We start from the raw sequence: 25,689 nt of genomic DNA on the forward strand, positions 1-25,689 counted from the left end.
TAGTAGAAGTGATGGGAAGAGGCATCTGATCACGTGGCTTTTAAAGTCCCTGTGGCACACACAGTGCCCCGTACTCCTCAAACCCAGGCCGCTTTTCAGTGAGGCGGGGCCAGAGGACTGAGTTCTGGCCAATGGAGTGTGGGCGGAAGTGACGCGCTCACTTCCAGGCTTGGCCCACAAAAACGCCCCTCAGCTGTGCTCCACAGTTTCCCTCCCCTATTTACTAATCAAGCGGACGGGATCTAGCGGACAGCCCCAAAGTGCTAGCTGATGGCTGGGCCAAGAGATGGAGGGGGCACCTGTCCTGCCAAGTAGGAATAGTCACATCAGATTCCGCCTGAATAGAATATATAACTCTTTCTGGACCAAACCACTCTGGAGTTTGTTGCAACAGCAAGCTTTCCTTACGCTACCTAATACAGGCTCTGTGTAGATCCTGGTTAAAACAACTGAGTGGGTAACAGAGCCTGGGATGGGGATGGTAAATGCTTTGGGAGAGGTGACTTACACCACACCCGGCTAGTAATACATCTGTTCGCTTAATGATCCCCCCCTTATCAATGCTTTCACGCTCCGGGAGGTCGTCTGGTTGTCTCTCACCTCCAGCCGGCTGTCAGTGTCTATACAGATAGCCGAAGAGGCAGCTTAAAGAGACCTTGGGGATTTCAGGGCCTGAAAGAAACTAGCCCAGGCCAGTCACCCCCAAGTACGTTTTTCTTTTTTTAGAAGACAATAGTCGTAACGGGACCCCCACCACCTCTGGCAGCCTGCATGGTCGCTGCCCCTGAATTGATCCGTAGTTGATTGTTGACAAGTGTAGTGAGGGTTGGTGACTATATACCAGGTGAATATCAGTTTTTCATTAACCTGCAAGATTTTTTTTATATAATGTATTTAATGTGAAGTGAATGCTATAGAATTCTTGTTCCAGATTGCAACCAGTTTAGGTAAATATTTTCATGTAAAAATATTCTGCCATTTTTATGCATGGATAACCTGATCTGAACGAATTCCTTTCTGATGCTCGCATATTACTTCGATTTTTTGGTATTTTGTGGCAAACTATAGATAGCACAACTTTACCATTTTGATAACTTTTAAGTGTGCGATTTAGTGACATTAATAACATTCACCATGTTGTGCAACCATCGTCACCATTTCCAAAATGTTTTCATCATCTCAAATGGACGATTTAAGTGATTAATTCCCCATTAAGCATTAAGCAGTAATTCCTCATGCCCCCTTCCCCCAGTAAACTCTAATCTGTCCTATGCCTCACTACATTCTAGATATATTGTGTAAGTGGAATCGCACGATATTTGTCCTCCCGTCCAGCTTATTTCACTTGGCATAATGTTTTCAGAGTCTATCTGTGTTGCAGCGAGTGCCAGAATGTCACCCCTTTCCGTGGCTGCATAACCATGTGCTGTATGCACACACCACATTTTGTTTATCCCTTCATCTGCTGACGGACCCTGGGTTCCTTCCATCTTTGAGATCTTGCGAATAATGCTGTGATGCACAAGTATCTGTTTGAGTTTTTCCTTTCAATTCCTTCGGGTATGTACCTAGGGGTGGAATGTCTGGGTCACATGGTAACTCTATGTTTAGCTTTTCGAGAAACTGCCAAATTGCTTTCCATAGTGAACCCGCAAGATTTTTTAAAACCCAGAGTAAAGAAAAAATGTAGAAGCAGGCTTGTGTTATGTCATGGGAATGCCTGAGTGGTTGGAGGACCGGGTAGATCTGGAGACCTCATTAACACAAGGTACGTCTCCCAGTCCCTAGACCTTTCTCCTGAGCAGTCTCACTAAAGGACTCCTGCTCGAATGACTCTTAGATCCACAGGTGAATTGGCCGTGAAGCTAAGAAAGCTAACGAAGCTTCAAAGCCACTCGCTTGCACCAACTCCTTGGAAGGCCCCGGGAAGGACCCTTACCTCATGGTCATTTTTTCTAATTTGTGAAAGTAAGACATTTTAACTAAAACCTGCGACTTCCATTCTACATCCCTTCCCTGTGTTGGGTGGCATTGGAGGGCCCATGAACATTCTGGGGAGCTGGCTAGGGGGAAGTTGAGTTGGGGATATGTTTAATATTGGTTTAGAGGGTTCTATTTATGTTGATTGTGGTTTCTTTTGCACATAGCTAAGTTACTACTAGTCACCCCAGTATGGAAATCTTTCTGGGAATATTCCTACCCTCCACGGTGGAAACTCAGCAACATGATGACCCAGAGGACATATGAAAGGGTCCTGTACTCCCTAGCAGAAGAAAAAAGGTTTGAAATGTACAGAGCCAGAAACTAGTCTGTGGTACATTCTTTTTAAAAATTTTTTAAATGTTTATTTAATTTTGAAGGGGCGGGGAGAGGCAGAGAGAGAGGGAGACACAGAATCCAAAGCAGGCTCCAGGCTTCGAGCTGCCGGCACAGAGCCCGACGCGGGGCTCGAACTCACAAAACCGTGAGATCGTGACCTGAGCTGAAGCCGGACGCTTAACCGACTGAGCCACCCAGGCGCCCCTGTGGTAAACTCTTTCAAACATCAAATGTGTAAAATTGCAAGTGGAAATTTTGCTTTTCATCAATGCCGAACCAACACGAAGGCCTCTTCTGTTAGGATTTATACTCAATAATGCAGCATATACAATTATGAGAGCCCGAGTCACTTTGTTCCTTTTTAACAAAAATTTCACCAAATAGAAATGATCAAAATCCCTGTAGTTACAGGGAGACCATCATGGTGCTATACACAGGGAGGGAATATGTTTCTAACGATTCGTATGTGGGAGAGACTTGAAAGAGGTTTTTCCAAGTGTGATGACAATCCAAAAAAGGGGGAATTGTATCAGCAGTAATGGTTGAGAAGATGAAAGGAAGTTTTCTAACCTATCAATTATGAAAACCACATTGCGATCAACGATGCTGGAAGAAACCACGGAATTCTCTTTCTCTCCTCTCTGTAGAAAATGTCACAAAATTGTTGTTTTATAAAGAGGTGTTGGAAAAGTACACAGACCGCAAAATTTTGTGGGGGAGGGGAGGGAAGTGTCATAGAGTGGCACCGGAGAGCTCACAAAAATCCGTTACTGCCTGGATCCTGGACCGCTTGTGGCATTTGTCAGGCTTTTTCACGAGGTGGACTTGTGCTTTCTCATTCGAAATAAGAGTTCACTGCCCTAAAAAATTTGGTATTTGTAACTTGGGATTCCTTTTTCTTAGAAAATAATCTTTTCAAGATCGTCTAAGCTACAATCCCCACAAGACTCGGACCTGTCTCTGCCCCACAAGACATCATGTTTTGCTCCCAGTGACTCACCTCCATTCAAAGCCAGTGTCTTTTCTGTGCTTCTCAGGCATGTCAGGGTCCCTGTCCTAAGAACATTGCTGGGCACAACATAAACATTCAGTAACCTCCATTCCTCTTACTCCCCTCATTCCGCATTGAACCAGCCCAGTGCTTCCTACTTCTGAAGCCCCCTCCCCTCCCTGCTGCACTCGCATCCCTGCCCTCACCCCTGCCCCCTGTGAGTTCCTGCCGCTTACTTTTCTTTAGCAGCCTTCCATGATGGGCTAAATATTGGCCCCAGAGATACCTAGATCCTAATCCCTGGAACTGTGAGTGTGACCTTCTGAGGCAAAGCAGGGTTTTGCAATGGGGTTAAATTAAAGAGCTCGGGATGGGAGGTTAACCTGGATTGTCCCAGGGGGGCCTTAAGTGTTCTGACAAGAGAGGGGAGAGAGAGATGTGACACACACAGAAGAGGAGAGGGGAGGTGACCACAGAGGCAGATATTGGCACGATGCTGCCTTGAGCCAAGGAATGCCAGCAGCCGCCAGAAGGTGAAAGAGGCAGGGAAACGTGCTCTTCTAGATGGAGCCTCTGGAGGGACGCCTTGGCTTGAGCCCAGTGAAACTGATTTTGGACTTGTGGCCTCCAGAGCTGTGAGAGAAGAGATGTGTGTTGTGTTAAGCCACCTAGTTTATGACAAGTTGTTACAGTAGCCGCAGGAAATGACTACACCTCCGAACCCAAAGTCCATTCTAAAAGAACCAACTTCCCCCATTCCCATCACTTCTGGTCCCAATATTCTGGTCACAAGACCCCCTTTCGTGAAGACCCTCCACCCAATTCGTCTTGCCTCCTTCCCCACATTCTTTCACCCACAGGGACTTGAAGGCCCTCTGTGAAAGTCCATGTACCCGCTGACCCACGCCCTTTGGCCAGCCCAGTGGCCAAGACATCCTTGAAATGGTTCCCTAACGGGTGAGGAGACAAAGCCTCTCTTCCTTTGGTGCATTCCTCTGATTTGACTCTATCCCTTTCCTATGGAGTCTCTCCTACAGGGGCTGGGTACTTCCTCAATCACTTCTGACAAACAAAACAAAAAAACCTCTTACAACCTCCTCCTCTACAAATCTTACCTTCCTGGGGAAGAATAGGTTGTACCTGCTCCCGCCTCATTTTCCCACCTTGTCTTTCCCCAGTTGGGGATGGGGGAGATGTTGATTATTATTCTGTAACCCATTAGAAGGAAAAACTCCTGGTTTTTGAGTCAAGTAAGTTTTCCAAATATCTACTGAATGTGTGCGGGGAGTCAGGCTAAGTACCCCAGATAGCTAAGACATGGTTCCTGTTCTTGGGAGCTTGGAGACTCAGCTGGGGTGGGAGGGGAAGCAAGAATATGTGCACATTAATATTTACAATAAAAGTCAGACGTGCAAAGTGCCCTGACAAAGTGTGATGGGGACAGCAAAGCAGGGACACATCACATTGAAACGGAAGTCAGGAATGCGTCTGTAAGTAGGGCCCACTTGAGATGAGGTAAATTTTCCCGAGCATAGTAGACTAGCATAAGTCAGGGCACTAAGGCAGGAAAGCCCGGACCTCAAGGAAAATGAAACTGGAAAAGAAATTTGGGCCCATATTTTAGAGTGGGGGGATCAGCAAACATTTTCTCTAAAGGGCCAAGTAGTGTTTTAGGTTGCGCTAGCCATGTGGTGTCTGTCACAGTGCTTCAGCTCTACCACTGCAGCATAACTGCAGCCATAAACACTATGTAAACAAATGGGTATGGCTGTGTTCCAATAAAACTTTATTTACATAAACAGGCAGTGAGCCAGAACGCCCAGCTAAGGAAGCTGTGGGCCTCAAGGAGCCATTGAAGGTCTGTGAGCAGGAGGATAACATTACAACACCACCAAAGCTGTGCATTTGGAAAAGTAATCTGGCCAGGGGGGTAATGCCAGGATTGGAGGAAGTGGAATAGAGTGTGGACATGAACCGCCGGGAGGCTGGTCCAGCGTTTGGGGTCAGAGGCCGGAGTTAGGGTACTGAGAGCAGAAAGAAGGTCAGACGTAGAGGGCACGGCTACCCAGTGGGCGGGAGAGACGGAGAGAGCCCAATTAAAAGTGGCCCCCGATTTGGAGCGGGCGCAACTGGGAGTTAGAGCCACTTACTGAGGGGGACTTGGGGTTTGAATGCACCACCGGGTGGTCTGTGCCCTCCGCGGACAAGTCCACGGACAGGAGTGGGTGGGCAGCTGGTGGCAGGCGACCGGGCCTCCTGGGAACACGCCGGAGCCCACGTGGGGCAGGCGGCACCCCACCCTCCCTGGGGCCAGCAAACGAGGCCCAGGATCCCTGCGCTGCTAGACATCTCGGAGGACAGCCAACGCAGAGCAAAACCAGTCCCGCCAGGGGCGGGTTGAGGCCGTGCCAAGTGACCATGGAAGCTGCGTGTGTGGGCCAAATTGCTTTCTAATTACATTGCGCTCCAGACAAGACAAAATTGTGCCTCTTGAAAAGCATGTACGCGGAGTCCGGGTAAGCCTAGGGGAGGTCAGGCCTGGTGGAAATCCGGGGCAGCGAGTCGTGTTGCAGAATTCATTACCATCCTGCCGCCCTCGGCAGGAAGAGCAGGGACGGGAGGCTGGGGGACGGACTCTGCATGCGGCTCAGTGGAAGTCGGGGACACGTCCTGAAGAGTCCCGCACATTTAAATGGAGTAGGTGATTCTGAAAGAAAATGTGCCATTTCACCCCCAACATCTCATCATTTCTCCCTGGAACTTAATATAATGCCTTCCTGGAAAAATCATATTAAGATTTTTTTTTTTTTTTTTTTTTTTTGCCCGTGTCCTGTAGCACACATTCTCCCCGCTGCTCTGCATGCTGAGACAATTTAGTCGAAAAGGAGCCACCTTAGAATTTGCCACATTTGTGTTTGACAAAGAGGCAGTTTACCCACTAGTTACACACTTTCTTGCTGAGATGCAAATGTTGTTGGGCAGATACTGGAAACGCTGTTTTGATGTTTGATGCACTTTCTGGGGAATTTATGTTAGAAACAGAGCAACCGAGGGAAATATGCTGACTTCAAAACATAAATACAAAGCTACCACTTGGGGTTATTTATTTCCCAGGCAATCAATCAGGAAATGTTAAGAAACACGTTCAGAATGGTTTCAAACATGATTCCAGTCAATTGAGTAATCTCTCCATTTACTTTTCATATGTTGTATGATTTTTCTTAAAAGATAAAGAGTAAAAGAAGACACTCTTGGACTTGGATCGTAATTGTGGATTTAAGTCTGCCAGTTCTTTAAAGGGAGGAAGTGGCTTCAATTCGGTGAGGCAATCACTGATGTGAAACCAGACAGCACTCATCATATGAGTATATATGCACAATCATTTGTTAAGTAATTAATTACTTATTTTTCATTGAAGCAGAGTGGACACACGCGGTTGCATGAGTTTCAGAGGAACAATGCGGTGATTTGAACATCTCTCTGCGTCATGCTACGCTCACCACAAACATAGCTGCCATCTGCCACCTGCACCATGCTATAATGGCCATTGACTTTATTCCCCATGCTGCAATACGTGCGACATTTTGAATACGACTGGTGATTCCAGGACTTTCTGGCAAAAATGGTTAAGAAATGATTATAAGTAAAAGTTAGACGTGGGTCCTCCGTGTGTCCTTCCCACTGGTGCCATCAAAGCACAGACTGGTGAAAGAGCTTGCCTGGTTAAGTCACGCAAGGACAGTAAGCATCATGGGGAAGGGGATGAGGAAGGGGGTCAGACTGGTCTTCTTGCGGCGCTCCTTCTCCTAAGAAGTTCCTCTTCCTGGATGGACTGTGTTAAGGTTAGTTCAGCCTTTTGTAAAACCTGCTGGAATGGCCCAAATATTTGAGTCTGTTTTAATATCAGTTCTCCCCATTTGGAGACCCGCATTGGCCATGGGCCTATGGATTCCTGCCTGCCCTTGATGACACATCATGAGCCAAGGCTTGGAAACCAGAGCACTGTGTCCCTGTGCTACAACCAGGTGAGTAAGAATTGGACCTCAGACCAAGTCAGCCACTTCCCACGCTGCTGGGGGTGGGGGGTGGGGGGAGAGTGTCAGTGTAGTTCAGGGTGAATTGAACAAAGCCCATCTTCATGTGCTATTGGCCTTGGCATCCAAGAGAAAGGCAGCGTTCCTCCTCTGGAAAGGCCTAGCACACAGGCCTGCTCGCTGATGACAGGAGAATCTTCAACTGACAGACAGGCAGGCTGTGGAATCAGTGAGATTGGCTTCATTTTCTCCTTTGTCCCTTCTCATGCACCTCCAGATGCCCTCTTCCTTTTTCAGGGTCCTAAGGACCGTTTGCTCCCAACCATCCTTCTATCCCCTCTACTGATGGCCTAAAAAGCTGACCCTCATGTAAGAATCTGTATGAGTCATTGAAATCTTAGTGGGAAATTTTCAGCGAGCATCTTCTGCTGTCATATTGGCATAGAGTCTTTAGCTCAGATGGTAGAATTAAGGATTTAGTTTCCTGTTCAAGGATTTCAGGCAGCAAACTGGCATAGGGGGGCATATGAGGAACATCTCTTCATGCAGATGGAAACTCAAGTTTGGCCTGACTGTATCCACACCCTGGGCACACATAACAGGCAATATTTAGAGGCACAAGATAGAAATAGACGGATTCTAGAGTGTCTGGGTGGCTCAGTCAGTTAAGCCTCTGACTCTCGATCTCAGCCCAGGTCTTGATCTCAGGGTTGTGAGTTCACGCCCTGCATTGGGCTCCATACTGGGTGTGTGAAGCCTACTTAGAGAGAGAGAGAGAGAGAGAGAGAGAGAGAGAGAGAGAGAGAGAAAGAGAGAGAGAGAATTAGGCTGATTTTTAGAAAAGACATTTGTATGTGAACAGTTCAACTGTGCTAATTTGGGTAAATCACATGGTTTGGACCACAGTACATGACCTTCAGAAACAGAAGACAGGCAGAGATAATTCCAAGGTCACCCTCAACAGATATGAGGTATCTATCTCATTGTGGATCACAGACATCTCCAATAAACTGCACGATTTCCCTCTCTAGCCAGTTCAGGTTTAGCCTAAGGAAAGCCCTAGCCTCAATCGACATAGCTCTTGTGACTGTGGCCTGAGAAAGGAAATGACCTGCTGTGATGAGAAGTTTCCCTGGTGACATCCATCCAGCTGGCCATGGTTGGGGCTCATCTGGGGCCCACACATACAGGATATCAGAGTGTGCCAAGATCAGCAGAGATAAGCCCTTTGTACAGAATTCCTCCATCCTGAGAAGCAAGGAGGCAGGACTGAGTGACAGATCTGAGCAGCCTGGGCTTCTAACATCTTTGGCCCATGGAACCAAACTATACTCTGGGAGCAGCCTGGTTAAAGAGACAAGAAGAGACAAGTCAAGGTGCAAAACTTTGGGAACCTTTGCAAAACAGACTGCAGCAGGCTCTTTCAGCTGCGCTGGAAGGCCAAAGCATCCTACAGATAAGCTCCAAGTGGTTCTGATGCAGGAGACTTGCCCGGGCCAGAGAGTTCTACTGTGATCTATGAGCGACAGTTTTTATCTGTTTAGCCCCACACACTCCAGGGAATTATCTTTATTCTCTTCTAATTGGTCTTGATGTCAAACTTAGGGACATAATGAATTTAGAAAAAGCAGCTCTGAAGGGAAAGAAGAAAACCAACTTGTAGTTTGGCATTTGATGAACTATCTGCCCTAATTGGATACAGAGCTCTGGATCTGGCCTTGCCTGATCTTCCCACAATAGCCGTGCAGTGGGGAGGGAGAAATTCCCATCTGATATCCATGTGGGCTCCCCCTGCCAAACAGACGGTGAAGACTGAACCTTAGAGAGGTGACTCTCCACTTGGCATCTCAAACCGTCCCCTTCTTGATTAGCTTCGAGAAACACATGATCTTCCCACCTTTGGAAGGAGAGATATCTGACAGAGGTGGGTAAGTGTGGGAAGTGTCCTGCCTCTTTAAAGAACTGGCCATTGCTTTCTGTTTGTTCTTACAGAGTAAGCTCTCAGCGGGCAGAGCTTGCGGACCAGCCCCAACCAAGTCTGCTGTCAGAGGGACCCTCCTCTGACTCTTTCTACAAGCCGAATGACCTGCTTTTCATATTCTGTCTCCACAACGGTGCCCTGGGCCTTTTTTTTTTTTTTTTTTTTTTTTTTTTTTTTGTATATTAGACTCTCTTGGGTGTTCATTAAACAACCACAACAGCAACAGCAACAACAACAAACAACAACCCCACCTTGCCTTCAGTTAGTGCTTTGCTATACAAAACAAGGACTAAGAAAGTTGGAGGAGGACTAAGAAAGTTGGATGGTGCTCGAACTTTCACAACAGATGTTTCTTCATTGACTTTCCCCCAGGAGGAGAGTAAATGCAAGTTGTTCATCTGAGTGATTTCCATCCCTTTTGGACGGCCCCTATTCCTCCTGCTGTGAAACGTGCACACTCCTCAACTAAACTGTATGGGATGGTTCCGAAAGGGGAAAACCTAGTTTGCATACTTCAAATTAGAGGTCTGCATGAAAGTACACGGGAATCAGAGACTCACACAGCCCCAGTCACAACGGCCTCCGGCCCTTAGGGAGGGCCATGCTTGAGGCTTAGCGGTTCTGACACCCCAAAGAAGTGGAAGGAGATCTACAGGCACTTGTAAAAATGTATAGATCATTATAAAATGTTCTGAAATTTTAAGCTGAGCATCTTCCTTCTGCAAGTGTACTAGGGGTCAAAACTTTAAAGTCTCCACCTGCACCACGCAGGCCATGCTCAGGCCAGCCAAGGGTATCAAGAAAGGGGGAGGAATCCTAATTAGGTTTTCTTTTCCTCAGCATTGAACCACCTTCTGTAGCTGAATTGCTGGCACTCACTTCCTCAGCAAGGTCGGTTTCCGTGGAACTCCAAGGCAAGCAGAAAACTCCGGAAACTGAAACCATGAAACCTACAGAGTTCCCAGAGGAAACTGGACCACCCGGAACCTTTCTAAAACCAGTGGTCACTGACCAAATTACGAGTCAGGAAAATGGTCTTTGGTGAGTGAGCATTTCTGAGGTCTCAGAACGTTTTCATTTGACTGGGAACATTTGCGCTCAAGGTTTTGGTTTTGCATCCGGATTGGAAAAAACATGCGGTGTCATTTTCTCCTCAGGAGAACAGAGCCAAAGGACAATGACTGTCCCGAGTGCTTCAGGGCCATGTTATTACTCCTTACCCTTCATGTTCTCTGGTGACTGTTACTCCTTACTGGACAGGACAGCCAGGTTGCAAATGTTTACCCCTGTGTGGACCCTCCAGCAGCTCAATCGCACAGACTTTTGCTGACAGGGATTTTCGATTTAGCTGTAAAGTTTCACTGTTTTTCTCAAGTGGATAAAAAGTCCTGACTTCCTTTGTTTCTAATTAAAGACATATGGGCAGAAGATGACCAGCTCCCTCATTTTAACTCCGTGTAAAAGAGTGTGGCTCCGTGGCATCCCAATTTGCCTGTCACCAGTTTGCCGGGCCGTTTTAAACAGGTCACCTGATCTGTCTGCAAGCAGGGAGGAACATACACCTCGTTGATTGGTGTCCTGTGCTATTTCACTGTTTGGTGCTATCAAGTGGTAATAAAAATGCTTTAGAAGCAACGCTGTGGGTTGTCAAAATGCCCATCCATCACCGTAAGCAAATTTATTCCATAACACTTCAGGTCTTTAGAAGTAAATTGAGTAACTGCAAAAAGTGTCTTTGAAATAAAAGGGAGAAGGATCAAGTAATGGCCTGATCCAAATGGTGAGTTAACTACCCTCTGGGAGTGGAGGTTTTTTCCTACTTGGGAGGCTTTAGCTCTGCAAATGCAACAGTGCCGGGAGAAACACGTTTCTATGATACCAAAAGGCAAGCTACTAGTTATATTGGGTATTTTGTGCCTTGACAACAACAACAACAACAAATGTATGTGTGTGTGTGTGTGTGTGTGTGTGTGTGTGTGTGTGTGTGTGTTGAAAGAAGTCATAGTTCTTGTGCAGCAGTTACCATCCTGTGCCAGGCTAATCTTTCCAAATGAGTCACTGTTCAGCTAATAAAAGGTGATTTCAGATCTATCAGTGGCAAATGATAATCACTGGAGGAGAAGGAGCATGTATTGAGCACTTACTGTATGCCAGACACTGTGCCAAGTGCTTGTACGTCAGCTCATTAAATCCACACAAACTCGCAGAGTAGAAACTCACTTCCTCCATGTTAGAGAAGAAGAAACTGAGTTGCAAAGAACTTAGAAAACTGCCCAAATTCACATTGCCTGGAGGAGGCAGAACGAGAATGTGAACCTGGGCAGTGTGGCTTCAGGTGACAGTCTTAACCATATGCTACCCTGCCTCCAGGCTTCCTGTGCTAGTCTGATGGAGGAGCCCTGCCCATTTAGAATTCTGATTCACTGGCCATTCATTGACCTGGAATCCAGTAATCACTCAGGAAATACTAATGCCCTCATGCATCCTTTCTTGTGTCAATCCTATCTTACAGACATAAAGGAGGATATATTTTCTTTTTTTAAATGTTTACTTATTTATTTTTAGAGAGAGAGAGCAGGGGAAGGGAGAGAGAGAGAGAGAGAGAGAGAGAGAGAGAGAATCTCAAGCAGGCTCCACACTGCCGATGCAGAGCGCGACGCAGGGATCGAACTCATAAATCATGAGATCATGGCCTGAGAGGAAATCGAGAGTCAGACACTTAACTGACTGAGCCGCCCGGGCACCCCAGGAAAATATATTTTCAAGAAAGACTCTTCTGAGAGTCAGGAAAGAGTTAGGGAGCAGCCTCTTTGAGAGGATCTTTTTTTTTTTCCCTAAATTGCAGGAGGATTTAAATGGGTAGAAGTTTGTCAATTACATCTCAAAAAAGCTAGGATAAAAAAGAAAATAAAGTGCATTGCTTAAGGTAAATTTAAAAAATAAAAATAAAAAGGTAAAGGGTAGAGCCTTTCAATATTTCTAAATGTGCCAGTCCCAAAATGTTGATGATAGCTGCATTAGATATTTTGGTCACGATCTTTGTCAGAGTCTAAAAAAAATAGTCATCCCCCTCAGTGTGACTCACCAGAAATGTGCTCAAATCTTCTCGTGTTTAATACACATGGAAAACAGTGCATCCACCTGCTAATGGAAGCCCACTAAAGTGGTTCCCTGGGGATCTACTGGTGACAGTGATGTTACATCTTCCTGGGCGTGTTTTTTTTCCTATTTTCTTCTGGAACGACGTCGAAAACGAAGAGGAAGTATTTTTTCTGTCCTAGAACATGTTGAATCAGGATTGAAACCTATCACATTCCCAACCCCTCAGACCCAAGTCCCCTGAAAGGAAACTGTCCCAACCTTCAGCAGACAGGTTGGCATGAAGGGTCAGAAAAGGGACTCATGCTATAGTCACACATCCTGATTCAGCCGGGTTCTTTGCGAGTCACCCCTGATAAGTTGTTGCTCAGAGTTTTGTCCCTCATTCATGACCATAAACGTGAGGCACATCTGGCCTTATCAGGACAAATATCATGTTTTTCATGGTTTTGCTGGTGGCTACACATACTCAGAAGACCTTGAAAACCATGAGCTGGCCACCCACATAAGAACTATCCCAAATCCCAGTTTCCACAAGGGACTAAAGCAAAGAGATTGGGGGGGGGGGGGGGGCTTTGTGCATTTGTGCTTGTGTGTGTGTGTGTGTGTGTGTGTTTAAACTGACTAGCACCATTCAGAGAGTCCTTAGGAGGATTTCTGCTCTGAGCTCTGACTCTCCAGGCAGCACAGCCCCACCACCACATCCTGCCTCTCCACTTCCTCCTCCCCTTTCCCAGCTCCAGAAGCCAAGATGGGAAGTCTCTCACGACCCTGTGGCTTGGCCAGGAGGAAGCCTGAACTTGATACAGCTGGCTTTCCTGGGGCCTGGTAAGAGCATTTATCCCTGAGTCTGTGCTTCTTTGCTCACCTATTTTTAGCCCTGGGCTGCAGAGCTTCCTGAGGCCTCCGCCATCAGTCTCTGTCGTGGCCGGGCCACGCCAGGGATGGGACCCAGGTGCTGCCAGGACTGCCGCGCACCTGAACAGGGACCCGGGCAGCAGTTAAATGTGGTTTGCTTTAACGTCAAAAGGAAGAGAAATAAACACCCTAAACCAACTCCCTCCCTGTCTCCCAAGAACAACGGTCGGAGTTTTCTATTTTAGCAGTAAGCCATGAGGGTGGCTGGACACATGTGAACTGGAAATCTGGTCCCATTAATCTGGCAGGCAGAATGGCAAGAATGTCCTGATCAGGACCAGCCCAAAGCACTCCTCTCCAGCTGCCCTCTTACCGCGTACTCCCTGTCGTGGGGGCATACCCTCTCCAGACCACACCATTCCCTGGTCCCTTGGCACCTGTTGCCTCTGCAGAACCGTCCTTGATGACCTGCTCTGTGTCCTTCAAGACCCGGGCCAAATGCTACTAAAGCCTTCATCACCTTGGGACAATTGATGCATAGCTGTCACCCTCACCTGACTGAGCAACGCCATGGACAGAGACTGTGTCTGTTTGCTTACACGTCGAGTGTGCAAGACGGCGGGTGTGAGCGGTGGGGTGGGGGACATGACAGGGATGCATGGGAAATGGAACAGGAGGTGTAGTTTGGGGCCAGGTGGTCCCACATTAACAGGGCTTTGCTAAAAGCTGAATGAACAAACACATGATACACAACAAAAAGTTAAAGTCAAGATATAGTAAAGAGCCACAACTAGGAAAAATAAAACTAGCAAATTCATGTTCTTGGTTTTGTCGGTACTTACAAAGCTCATTAGTTTAAGTGAGGCGTTATGAATTGACTCTATTTATCAGTTCAAGAGATTTAGGGCGCCTGAACCAGGGTGGGTTGGGCCAAATGTTCCACGTGCAAAATTTAAACGTAATTACAGTGCATGGAATATACTGTCTCCGACTTGTCCCCAATGTCAGCCCCACAAGGCAGAATGTCATATCCATATCAGATCAGACATGACAACAGAGATTAAGACAAACCAGAATTCACCAGCTGGCAATGGCCTTTGCCTGATAAACTCTATTGCCCATCACTCAAAGACAGTATTTTTGTGATGTCTGTGGCTGTCTATGGGTCACCAGAGCTTAGTCCTGCTTAGTCCTGGATAGGCAGAGCAGGAGGGGCCTGGGCTGGGAGCAGGGGGAAGAAGGCAGCCGGGGAGGAGAGGAAGCCTCTCCTCTGCAGTGGCAGGTGGGGCTGTGTCCTTTCTGAGGCCTGCTTTCCGGTCAGGCCTCTATCTGTCCTCTCACACCCCTCCCACACCTGTGGGCACTTGATAAAAAGAACGTGTCCCCTCCCACCCCACCCACATTCGAGCTCTGCCTGTTGCCAGAGCCCGCTTTTTCTTGGGGGGTGTCATGCTGAGTTCTTCCTCCCTGTCTAGCCTCTGTGTGGCTGAGTCCTCCTGCCCAACTGCCCCTTTGGGATTTAACACTTTCCTGAGGGCTTCTTTTCTGACTGCTTGGTCAGCTCCATACACCTCAGCCCCCAGGAAAGCAATTGCTCGGTCCAGGTGCCCAAGAGTCTGCCCTCCGTGGCCTGGGTGCCCTGGGTCTCCATTTGACTAATGAGGGCAATTGGACAGGCATGAGAGGTGTAACTGCAAAGTCAGCACCAGAAGACAGGATTTTACAGCCAAGTATAGAGGTCGGGTGCCCAGGAAAGTTCAGCACAGGGGGCCCAAAACAGCCCAGGATCAAGTACAGCAGAGAGGCGTATGGCCAGAGTTGGTTGGGGGCCAGAGTAGGCCTGCCCCTGTGACTGGAAACAACCCTTCAGGAATCGGCAGATTCTCACAGCCACGGGCATGATTTTCTTGTGGTCCAAGTCAGGCACTGGCCGCCTTTGGATAACTCTCTGGTTTGGGTGAAGAACACAAAAGGAGGGGAGTTCTATCGGATTCTGGGGAGATCACTGCAGCCACGCTTCATAATCCAAGGGTGTAATCAGAATTACCCTAGAAGTTTTGTCAAACTCCGCATGCCAGGACCTCACTCAGGACCTAGCAAATCAGAATCTCAGATGCGTCTCGGGTGGGGTGGGCAGGCTCAGACGACAATAGACTCAGATACAACCTGCCACTGCTCACCCCAAGGTGGGCACCACCTCAGTTGTCCAATCTTGGGGCCAGAGACCTTATCCTCTTACTTTGTACTTAGCACAGCTCCCTCCCTCATAATAGACCTAAAATAGTATGTGTTGACTGATCGAATGAATGAATATGGGAAGAAATGAACACACACTTCTGGTTACCGAAAGAATTGTTGATTCTGTCAACAAAGACAGAGAAAGAACGGAGTTTCCCATAATGGATTTTAACTCCAGTTGTAAGTAAGCCTTCCAGTTACCTATTCTTAAGAACAGCTAAATATGACAACACTAATGTGTATTTTATCGACTAGCATGGCTCAGGCATATATGGTCTTACTGAACAAAACAAGGATTTGTATTAACATCATAGATGAGAGTCTAAAATGAAAGTAGGCACTCCACCTAACTTACGATTAATTATATAATCTGAGGCTTAATTCTGGCTTTGGAAACAATGGGAACCGTAATTACATGTCTAAAGCCCAAAATGGAATCCCACAAGTGTTTGACAAGCAGAACATAAGGATGATGGAGTGGTTTACCCATGAGCTTGACCACAGGGCAACCCTGGTGAGTCACGATTTCAGGCTGTGGTAGGATTTCTCATTACCCTCCATTCTTCTATGGTGACTATATTGAGCTCTGGGCCACTTGATGGATGTGACTCTGTTTGTGAATTCAGGCTGGCCTGCTGTCTTTGCGGATCTGACCCGTATATAGAATAGCCATGCAAATTAGCATGGGCCTCTGGCCAGAAAAAATTAATCCAGGCCTAAAAGCAATCAAGTAAAAGGTGTCAAAGGGCACACAAAGAGGGGGAAATGACTGGGAACACTGGCATCCTACTTTTTAGGTTTCCCTAGCTCACTACCTTGTGATTTTTTTTTTTTTCCTTTCGTCACTAGAATACTCGCAAATGGAAGAGCTGGTAGAAATCTTTCCAAATACTTCTGGGATGAGAAAATAAGTTCATGCTGAAAGTTGCGTTAGGGATTCAGAGAGGCCTTCCCTGAGTCAGGTCCGCAGGGACCTCCACACCAGCCCTTAGCATTGATCTCAGTGCCCTGTTGTGCCTGGACAGCACCTGCCACACTGGGTGGTTCTAGTCACTTGTTTTATAGTCTGTCCCCCACATTGGACTGGAAGTTCCTCGAGGATAAGAATCATGTCCGTTTTGCCCACCTGATTCCCAGCATGTGGCACAGGCATTGGACAAACAGTCCTCAAATGAATGAATGGACACTGGAGGATGATCTTGCCCCCACCTTCCTGTAACAAGAGAAGGCTGTACGGTGGCCAGGGCTCCCTGGCCCATGGTTGACAGCCTGCTTGTCCTTCCCAGAATGCTCTGCTGATCTTGCAGCTCTCATCTTCCCTCCTGCTCTGCTCCAGGACGCTTAAAGCCTCACTAGGCTTTCTTTTGTCCACATTGGCAGGTTGCCTGGTAAAACACCACCCTGAGAAATGGAGACAGAATGTGAAGGGCACAGGCAAACCTGAGAAGGAAAGGCAGGGGCTGAGGTGGAGGGTAGGCTGGATCCAGAGAGTCGACAGTGAAGAGAGAGCCAGGTAAGGAGTCCCAGGCCCAGAGCACAGAGGGTCTAGAGGTGAGCAAAGGCCAAGGGTATGAAGAAGGAGACTGGACGTGGAGGTACCTTGTTTCACAGAAGATGCCATGTACCTGCCTTCCATAGAGACACCACTGACAGTAATAGCAGTGATAATAACTAATGTTTCCTGAGCTCTAACTATGTGTACCGTGCAGAGTATCCTCCTCATGGGAGTGATTGACCCATACAAGGGACCGGTAATTGTCAGGGGTTAGAGGTCAGAAAGGTGAAGCTTTGATGACCAAGGTCATATTGTCGCTGGAGAACTAGGAATGCCCCCAGGTCTCTGTCAGCCTCTCCTCGTCCCACGAGGTGGGTGTGTAATGACACACAAGGGGTAAGTGTGTAACAGCACACGAGGAATAATGACAGAATGGCAATCAAAATACCACTTGACGGTTATCTCCCAACTGCCCCCAGCAGAGTGCTCACTGGTTAAGTAGGATCTGTGGTTTAGACTTCAGGCCAAACAGACCTCTTAACCACCCCAATCCCCACCAAAAAAATGAATCGCGGGACTAGCAAATTAAGAATGTCTGTAGAGCACACCCTGACCTAACTGATGACGCCAGCAGTGAGGTCAAGCGGAAGAGAGACGGCCTGAGTGCGCATCTTCAGATGATGGCGGCCTGAGTTCTATTAGCAGCTCTTGTGAAGATGAGAAGGATGTCTCGCGAGGAAGGAACGAGGCCAGGATTCAGGTGGATAGGGAGAAGCATGAAGGCGTGGAATGAAAGTATCCCTCCCCTGTAGTAGTAGTAGTAGTAGTAGCAATAATAATAATGGTAATAAATACGTAGAGGCTATCACTTCTAGAGTGCATTGAAGTGTATTGCTCAAGCTTTCTACCTATCATGTTAGGTAACTAGCGTTAGCCTTGGAATAAACAAACCATTTAGGGAATTTCTCTAAGACCACAGACCTAGGAAGTGGCAGAGATAGGACTCAACAGCAAGAGGGCAAAGCCCACCAGCTTTCTGTCTGCCACACGGGTAAGTAAGTTAATCTAGCTGGGGAACATGAGTGGGATGTAAGGGCAGACCCTGGCTCTGTGCCAAGCATCCCAGCCAAGCCTTTTCCTTCCTATCACTGGTTCTTCTAAGTGTCTGCTGAGAGCACACTCTCTCTTCCTTGCTGACTCCCAGCAGAGGAAATTCTCTATCAGACTGTACCATTCCAATTCATATTTAGACATAATTTAAAATTTTTCCAGTAATGGATTAATTGCCAAACATAGAGGTTGGTCCCTAATCTAGGATTCATGGCAATAGGTACCGTCTAAATATACTGGTAACTTACTGTAAATAAAAAAGCGTGGTCTGTGAAACAGGCAGAGCAATGAAACAGATCTAAGACTACGGTTATTTGTTACAACAGAAAGAAGTCATTTGAAATTACTGAGAGAAAACATGGATTATGTAATAAATGATGATAAAATAACTGATGAGTTAAATAACAATTTTGCCGGATCTTTATCTTGCCTCTTGCCATCAACACATGGATGCAGCAAATATCTAAGTATAAAAAACGAAGCCACAAATGTATGGCATAAAAACACGGATGGATATTTTTATATCCTTGGACTGAGGAAGGGTTTTTTTTTCACCCCAAGATGATATTGATTCAGCATATAATTTTAAATTTCACGTACCAAAAATTCACAAATAACATTTACAGAGAAAGAGTAAACTGGGAAAAATTAATCGCAAACTGTATAACAGACTAAGAGTTATTATCTTTACTGTACAGGAACTCCTATAAATCAAAGGAAACAGCCCAGTAAAAATGAGAAAGGATACACATAGGCTTTTCACAAAAGAAGAAATACCAAATGTATGAAAATATACTAAACCCTTAATAATAAGTATGGTTACACAAATAAAACAATAATAAAGTGTGTGTGTGTGTGTGTGTGTGTGTGTGTGTACTCATCAAATACAAAGAATAAAAAGAAAACAGCATTGGTCATGTGCTGAGAAATGACTATTCTTAAGCACTAGTGGTCGGAATGAAAATTGGCATAATTTCTGGAGAGGAGTTTAGTAATACATACCCCAGTTTAAAATATATACACTAATGTGGCGCCTGGGTGGCTCAGTCGGTTAAGCGTCCGACTTAAGCTCACGTAATGATCTCACAGCTGTGGGTTAGAGCCCAATGTCGGGCTCTATACTGACAGCTCTGAGCCTGGAGCCTGCTTCAGATTCTGTGTCTCCCTCTTTCTCTGCCCCTTCCTTGTTCGTGCTCTCTCTCTCTCAAAAATAAACATTAAAAACTTATAAAATATATATACTCACTCTTAGCCCAAGATTTCCAATTCAAAGAATCTATTTTTATTGTGTTAAAAGATATGCATTCTAGGGGCGCCTGGGTGGTTCAGTCGGTTGAGTTTCTGACTTCGGCTCAGGTCATGATCTCATGGTTCATGAGTTCAAGCCTGGCGTCGGGCTCTGTACTGACAGCTCAGAGCCTGGAGCGTGCTTCAGATTCTGTGTCCCCGTCTCTCTCTGTCCCACCCCTGCTTGTGCTCTCTCTCTTTCAAAAATGAATAAACATCAAAAAAATTTTTTTAAAGATACGCATTCTAATATTTATGATTTTAACCATTTCTAAGTGCACAGTTCAGTGGCATTAAGTACATTCACATTGTTGTACATCCTCTGCAAATTTTTTTGTCTTCCCCAATTGAAACTCTGTATCCATTAAACACTAACTCTCCATTCTCCCTGCCCCTGCCCTTGGCAACTATGATCTACTTTCTGTCGGTAGGAATTTGACTACTCCAAGGATTTAAGAAAAGAATTGTACAAGAACTACACACACACACACACACACACACACACACACACACACACACACACACAATGTATTTATTTAAAAAAAATTAAAAAAAAATTTTTTTTAACGTTTATTTATTTTTGAGACAGAGAGAGACAGAGCATGAACAGGGGAGGGGCAGAGAGAGAGGGAGACACAGAATCTGAAATAGGCTTCAGGCTCTGAGCTGTCAGCACAGAGCCCGACGCGGGGCTTGAACTCACGGACCGTGAGATCACGACCTGAGGCGAAGTCGGACGCTTAACCGATCAAGCCACCCAGGCGCCCCTAAAAAAATTTTTTAATATTTACTTATTTTTGAGAGAGAGACAGACAGATGGTGAGTGGGGGAGGGGTAGAGAGAGAAGAAAACAAAACCTGAAGCAGGCTCCAGGCTCTCAGCCCAGAGCCCGATGCGGGGCTCGAACTCATGAATGGCGAGATCATGACCTGAGCCAAAGTCGGATGCCTAACGGACGGAGCCACCCAGGCACCCCGAAGACGTATTTATTCAAAAAAATATATGCTTGGTAATAAACAAGACAGACGAAGGTACTTGTCTTATGCACAGTGTGATCTAGATAAGGTAGAACAGTAACAAACATGTAAGCAAGAACAGCATTAGATTGCTGTAAATACTATGAGGAAAAGACACAGATTCATGTGACAGTGATGGTGGAGCGTCCTTCAGATGAGGCAGTAAGGAAAAGGTGTCTCAAGCACTATTTATAATCAAAAACAAATTAGAAACATTTAAACGGCTAAGCAACATGTCTGCTAAGGCTCAGAGTCCACCTGGCCGGATGTCAGCACATGACAGTTCACTGCAGACTGTTAAGAGCCTTCCTTAGAAATAACTCTGTTAATTCAGTGAGCCTTCTGTAGAGTATTTTCCCGGAGAGAAAGCGTTTCCGAAATTTGGGGGTAGAAAATAATTCGGCAGTGTACATGCTAATGCTGCTTTATTCTGAGAAGGAATGTGTAGATGACAGTTTCAAGTGCTTGATGTTCAACCCCTCCTAAAACTGTAAAATAGCAGCAGGGCGATCAGATCAAGAGGCTGATCTAAATCTTCTCTCTGTGGTTTTACTTTTGTTCTGGCAGGCTGAGCCACCCTGGAAAAAAATTACAGTGTGTGCACGGGAAACATATTCTTCCCTCTTTCTTGACCAACTGACATGCTGGAGAGCAGGCGTGAGTAAGGGGCAATGGCATTGGTTGTGCTATAGTCCAAATACAGGGAACAATTTAGCCAAGGGCTTGGCCTACTCTTAGCCTAAGGCAGGAAATTCAAGGGTAATATAACACTTTGCCGTTAAGTAATACCGCTGGAATAAAAGCATGTTTGGGATGACTTTGGGCATTACCTTGGAATTTCTGTTTCATTTGCTTCCAGAAAGAACCTTTTTTTCCCGCCTAAAGTTCTTGTATCTCAGAATTTTTTGTAGCTGTATAAAGATGATGCATACAAACTGGCCTTGACTTAAAGCTGTATGTCCTAAGAGCATGCTGAAGAAAACACGCAGGATCTCAGTTTTGACCACAAGACCCTAGGGCAGCAGCTTTGTCCACAAGTCACAGGTCAGAGACCTCACTCTACTATTTATTAGCTGTGTGATCTTGGGCGGATGATTTCAGCCCTGATTCTGTAAAAGAGGAGTGACGGTAGTACTTACTCAGAGTGTTTTCGTGAAGGTAAGATGCAGAACGTGTAGGGCCCAGTGCTGGCACACAATACGGCTTTCTCCTTTGTGCCTCGGCTTCATCACGGAGTCTGGCATTACTGACACACAGTCAAAAAAGACTAACGTGGAAAACCAAAGTTTATTTTTGTTGGAACAACTTGGGACACGGTCGGACCGATTCTCCCTGTTGGGTTTTGAGCCATACTCCTCCCATGCGCCGACTCGCAGCATGAATTGAAGCCCTATCTTCAGCTTCAAAGGGACTTAGATTAACCGGAGCGTCACTAGATAACTTGAAACAGACAGTGCAGGAGACTCAGACCCACAGGGGAAACTACTAAAGGATCTGGAGATGTTTTCTCTGGGAGAAGATTGAGGGGACATGAGCCTTGCCTCCAAATATTTGAAGGGTAGCATCATGTGGAAGAGAGACTAGATTGATTCTGCGTGACTCTGTTAGTCTCCATGAAGACAGACTCCAGTTTTATATATGGGAAAAGTTTATTAAAAAAAAAAAAGTTGTCAAGGAAAGATGCTATATTCTTTTTTTTTTTTTTAATGTTTTTAATCTTTATTTATTTTTGAGAGACAAGAGAGACAGAGCGCAAGCAGGGGGGAGCAGACAGAGAGGGAGACACAGAATCCGAAGCAGGCTCCAGGCTCCGAGTTGTCCGCACGGAGCCTGATGCCGGGCTCAAACTCACGAACAGTGAGATCATGACCTGAGCCTAAGACGCCCAACCGACTGAGCCACCCAAGAGGCGCCCCCGAGAGATGCTATCTTCTAAGGAAGGGAGTTCTACAGAGATTCTATCACAAAATAGCTAATCACTCCCTGGGAATTGTGCACGGAATTCTGTAACAGGCAAGAGCTAGGTGAGGTGCCCTCTAGGGTTCTTTCCCAGGTCAGGGAGGCTGTAATTCAAATAGCTACCTAAGTGCAGCATTTTGCACAGCAACATCAAGAACAGCCATGGCGACGTGTAAGGCACATACAGGCGCACACAGATTGTGTCTATGTGTGAACTGTAACCTTCTGAAACAAAAGAATTTCATGCCACATTGAAAAAAAGGCTTTTTTGACGGCTAGAAATGAAAATGTTCATCCTTTAGACTAGCGTATCATATTTTATAGGTTCATGCTGTAGACACAGGGGCCAAATGAAATGAACCAAGATCGTAGGCATTAAGTTACACTTTAATTTTATCTTTTTTTCTCCTGTGATTCTGACACGAGTGATTAAAAATGAACCTGGACCTTTGACCTACTCCTTTGGGGTTTCTTCCCCCCCCCCCCCCCCCCCATTCACCTGCAAACCTTTGCTGATCTTTGCATAGAGCTTTGGTCAACTGCTTTTAACAGCTAAACATTAAAGCCACTGAGAGCATAAACAGGAAGCTGGTGTTTAGGTGGGAGTTCCTAGGAATTTTATACTACTGACCACAGAGGCCAAGAGAGAAAGGAAATAGGAAAAACAGTGTAAATACCTGGGTGACTAATGACTTTGCGCAGCTTAGCTGGCTTTTCTGAACATTTAAGTCTCTTCTGGGGGAAACACCCTGAAAAATTTTCAGGACCCTGCGTGACATCGAAGGGGCAGATGTATGAGTGTTTACTGCAGGCGGTTGGTTTTGTTCACCGACTACCGGGCAGAGAGATTTTCTGCCGATCTCTCCAAGCGATGGACTCCATTTGCATGCGTGGTGCAGACATTTTGCCGAGCACCGGGGTTCCCAGGCCTCCGATTGTAAAGGATTGTTAAGGCCACCCCTTCCCTCGTTCACATGGATAGCGCCTAAGAGGATTTAGAATCAAGTGGGCACATTTGCACGGCCTTGTTCTGAAGAGGCAGCTGGAGCGCGGGCCGGCCGGCCTGGCGCAGCCAACCGCGGGTCCCGGGGGACCGCATTGTCCTCCGAGGGGCCGCCACGGGGGCTCCATTGTGCGCGGAGCAGGCCTTTTTCTCCTGCCCTCTGTCTCCCCCGGGCCTCCTCCCCCGCCCCCCCACGCAGACTTTTCTCTCAAGCTGCCCGGATCCCCCTGCTGCCGCATTTCCAATGCAGAGGAGCGGGCAGGGCTTCGGGCTGGCCATCTGCACGCGGAGATTGACAGCGGCCCCGGAAGGTCAGTGCCTCAACGATTTCTGTCTGAACAGCAGGCCACCCAGGCCTCCCGAGCAAAACAGGGACATCTGCTCCCCTTAATTTAGAACACTGGTTCCAATTTCACCGGAGCCCCCTGCTTAACGCCTCGCCTCGGCTCCGGGGGAGGGGTCGGGGAGGGGCCGAGCAGACGCACCGCCCGTCCCCGACTCCCCCCCCCCCCCCCGCTCCCGGGCAGAGCAGCTGAGCCGGCGGGGGCGGGGGGCGGGGGGCGGTCACTCACGTGATCCGGGTGACGTCGTGCGGGGGTGGGGGCGGGCCGGCGGATAGGCGCGCGCTGCTCCCCCTGAGCGCCCGACGCCCGCTTTCGTCCCGGGTCTGCAGAGGCGCGGGCTGCGCCGCCCGGAGCATTGGAGGTGGGCGGCCTGGAGGGCGGCGATCCCGCTCGGTGACGAAGAGTCGGGCGGCCCCGGGGTCCCTCTCCTCGGGCAGCCGGAGTTTGGGTCGTCTCAGCCTTGCTGGGAGGAACACGTGAAGGGGCAGGAAAGTTTACTGCAACTAGAGTGAGAAATCCAGCTCAGCCCTTCCGTGGGCAGGACTCTGGGCTGGCAGCTTTAAAGCCAGCCTTCAGTGGGCAAGGCCCAGATCCTGCGTGGACAGTTGACATCGGAACTCGTCCTGCCTTTTGTGCTTCACAGTGGGTGAAAGAAAGCAAGCCCTGCATTTCTGAGTTTCCACCACTAAATCATAAGCTCCTGGAACACAGACACTGCATCTTCTGCGTTATTGTGGCTGCAGGTCCTAACACAAATGTTTGGAGACTAAATTAACGTGTGAAGTGGAGGTGGACCTGTGAGCCCTGAGTATAACGGTTTCTCTTTGTGTATGACAAAAAACGAGACTTGGTGGAGAATGAACCTGTGCATACAGCTAGGTTATTATTAGTGAATTACTTTCCTCTTTTCTTCCCTTTCATTCTTTGACAAGCGTCTTATTGTGCCTCTGTATTGCGGGATAGCAGGCAACCGGCTGGGGATATGAAGAAACAAGACCCGGGGGTCCTCAGATGTGGCCGCTCTGTGAGGCGGGCCGGGTGCAAGGAAACAGCTAACCAGGACTCTGGGTGTTAAGTGCAATAGTTGGGTTCCTCGATCGAGCCTCCAGAGAGAGAAGGAGGTCTAAGTTGAGTCTGGAAGGGTGAGCAGAAGCTTCCTAGGAGAAGGGCCCTTTATCCACACAAGTCCCTCTGCGTGGATTTCCCCCTAACCCTGTTTACCTCCTGCCCATTCTTCAGGCCTCAGGTGAAATGTCACTTCCTTGGTGCCTGTACAACCAACATAAGGTTGTCCTATTAAGCGATCCTGTGGCATGTCGCACTTCTCAAGACATGCACAGCTGGACAAAGTTTATCGTCTCTTTCCAACTGTGAGCTTCTTGAGGCTGAAACTGGCCTGTTCATGGGTACAGTCTACATACATATCCAACACAGTGCCTGCCCCCACCACGTTCCCTAAGTATTTGGTGAACCCATGAGTAATCAGGCTTTTTTAAGTTACGGACAAAGCATTCATGCATTTTCTATTTTGGAGGTGAGGGCAAACTGTGGGCCCTCCTCCACTCTGAGTCCCACGGGTACAACATGGAAACAGAATGACCTTTTAGAATTTATTATTTTGTGGTATCCCTGCAGTGCAGTGATTTCAAAACTCTCTTCTACAGAATCAGTGTGAGGTTGCTGCCCCCCCGCCCCAAGAGAGATACCATCATGAAGCAAGTCTGGGGAAGACAGGGTTGCATAGAGCCTTTAAGGAGCTCCTGCACAGCGTCCTGACCCAGATTGCTGGTTTTCAAGGAGCGTCTAGTAACGTTTAGAAGCTGGCTGATGTGGATGAAGGGTAATGGTAACTTTGCTGCACCATTTTCCCCGACTTCTCCCAGGCCCTGGAAGGTAGAAGGAGCTGCTGTGGGGAGAGCTAACCAAGATTGATTTGCCAGCATGAAGGCTGTCTC

General features: G+C 47.2%; 2 long non-coding RNA genes across 4 annotated transcripts in view; one reads left to right on the forward strand and one right to left on the reverse strand.

Moving 5' to 3' along the window:
- Nucleotides 1-13,004: 13,004 nt before the first annotated feature.
- On the reverse strand, nt 13,005-24,504 carry LOC147579435 (uncharacterized). The gene is made up of 4 exons (XR_015253944.1): nt 23,963-24,504; nt 21,568-21,695; nt 19,128-21,006; nt 13,005-16,921 (listed from the first exon to the last, which is right to left on the reverse strand). It is a non-coding gene; the product is annotated as an uncharacterized LOC147579435 (long non-coding RNA).
- The window catches only part of LOC147579436 (uncharacterized), a 33,860-nt gene continuing 31,154 nt past the window's right edge, over nt 22,984-25,689 (forward strand). Inside the window, exon 1 of one of the 3 annotated variants that reach the window (XR_015253941.1) lies at nt 22,984-23,701. This is a non-coding gene — a long non-coding RNA (uncharacterized LOC147579436). The remainder of the gene's footprint in view (nt 23,702-25,689) is intronic. The other 2 variants (XR_015253942.1, XR_015253943.1) reach the window with 2 other exon arrangements.

Source organism: Puma concolor, chromosome B4 (assembly GCF_028749965.1).
Source record: "Puma concolor isolate L17-30 chromosome B4, mPumCon1.1.hap2, whole genome shotgun sequence".
In the NCBI taxonomy this organism is placed as follows: domain Eukaryota; kingdom Metazoa; phylum Chordata; class Mammalia; order Carnivora; family Felidae; genus Puma; species Puma concolor.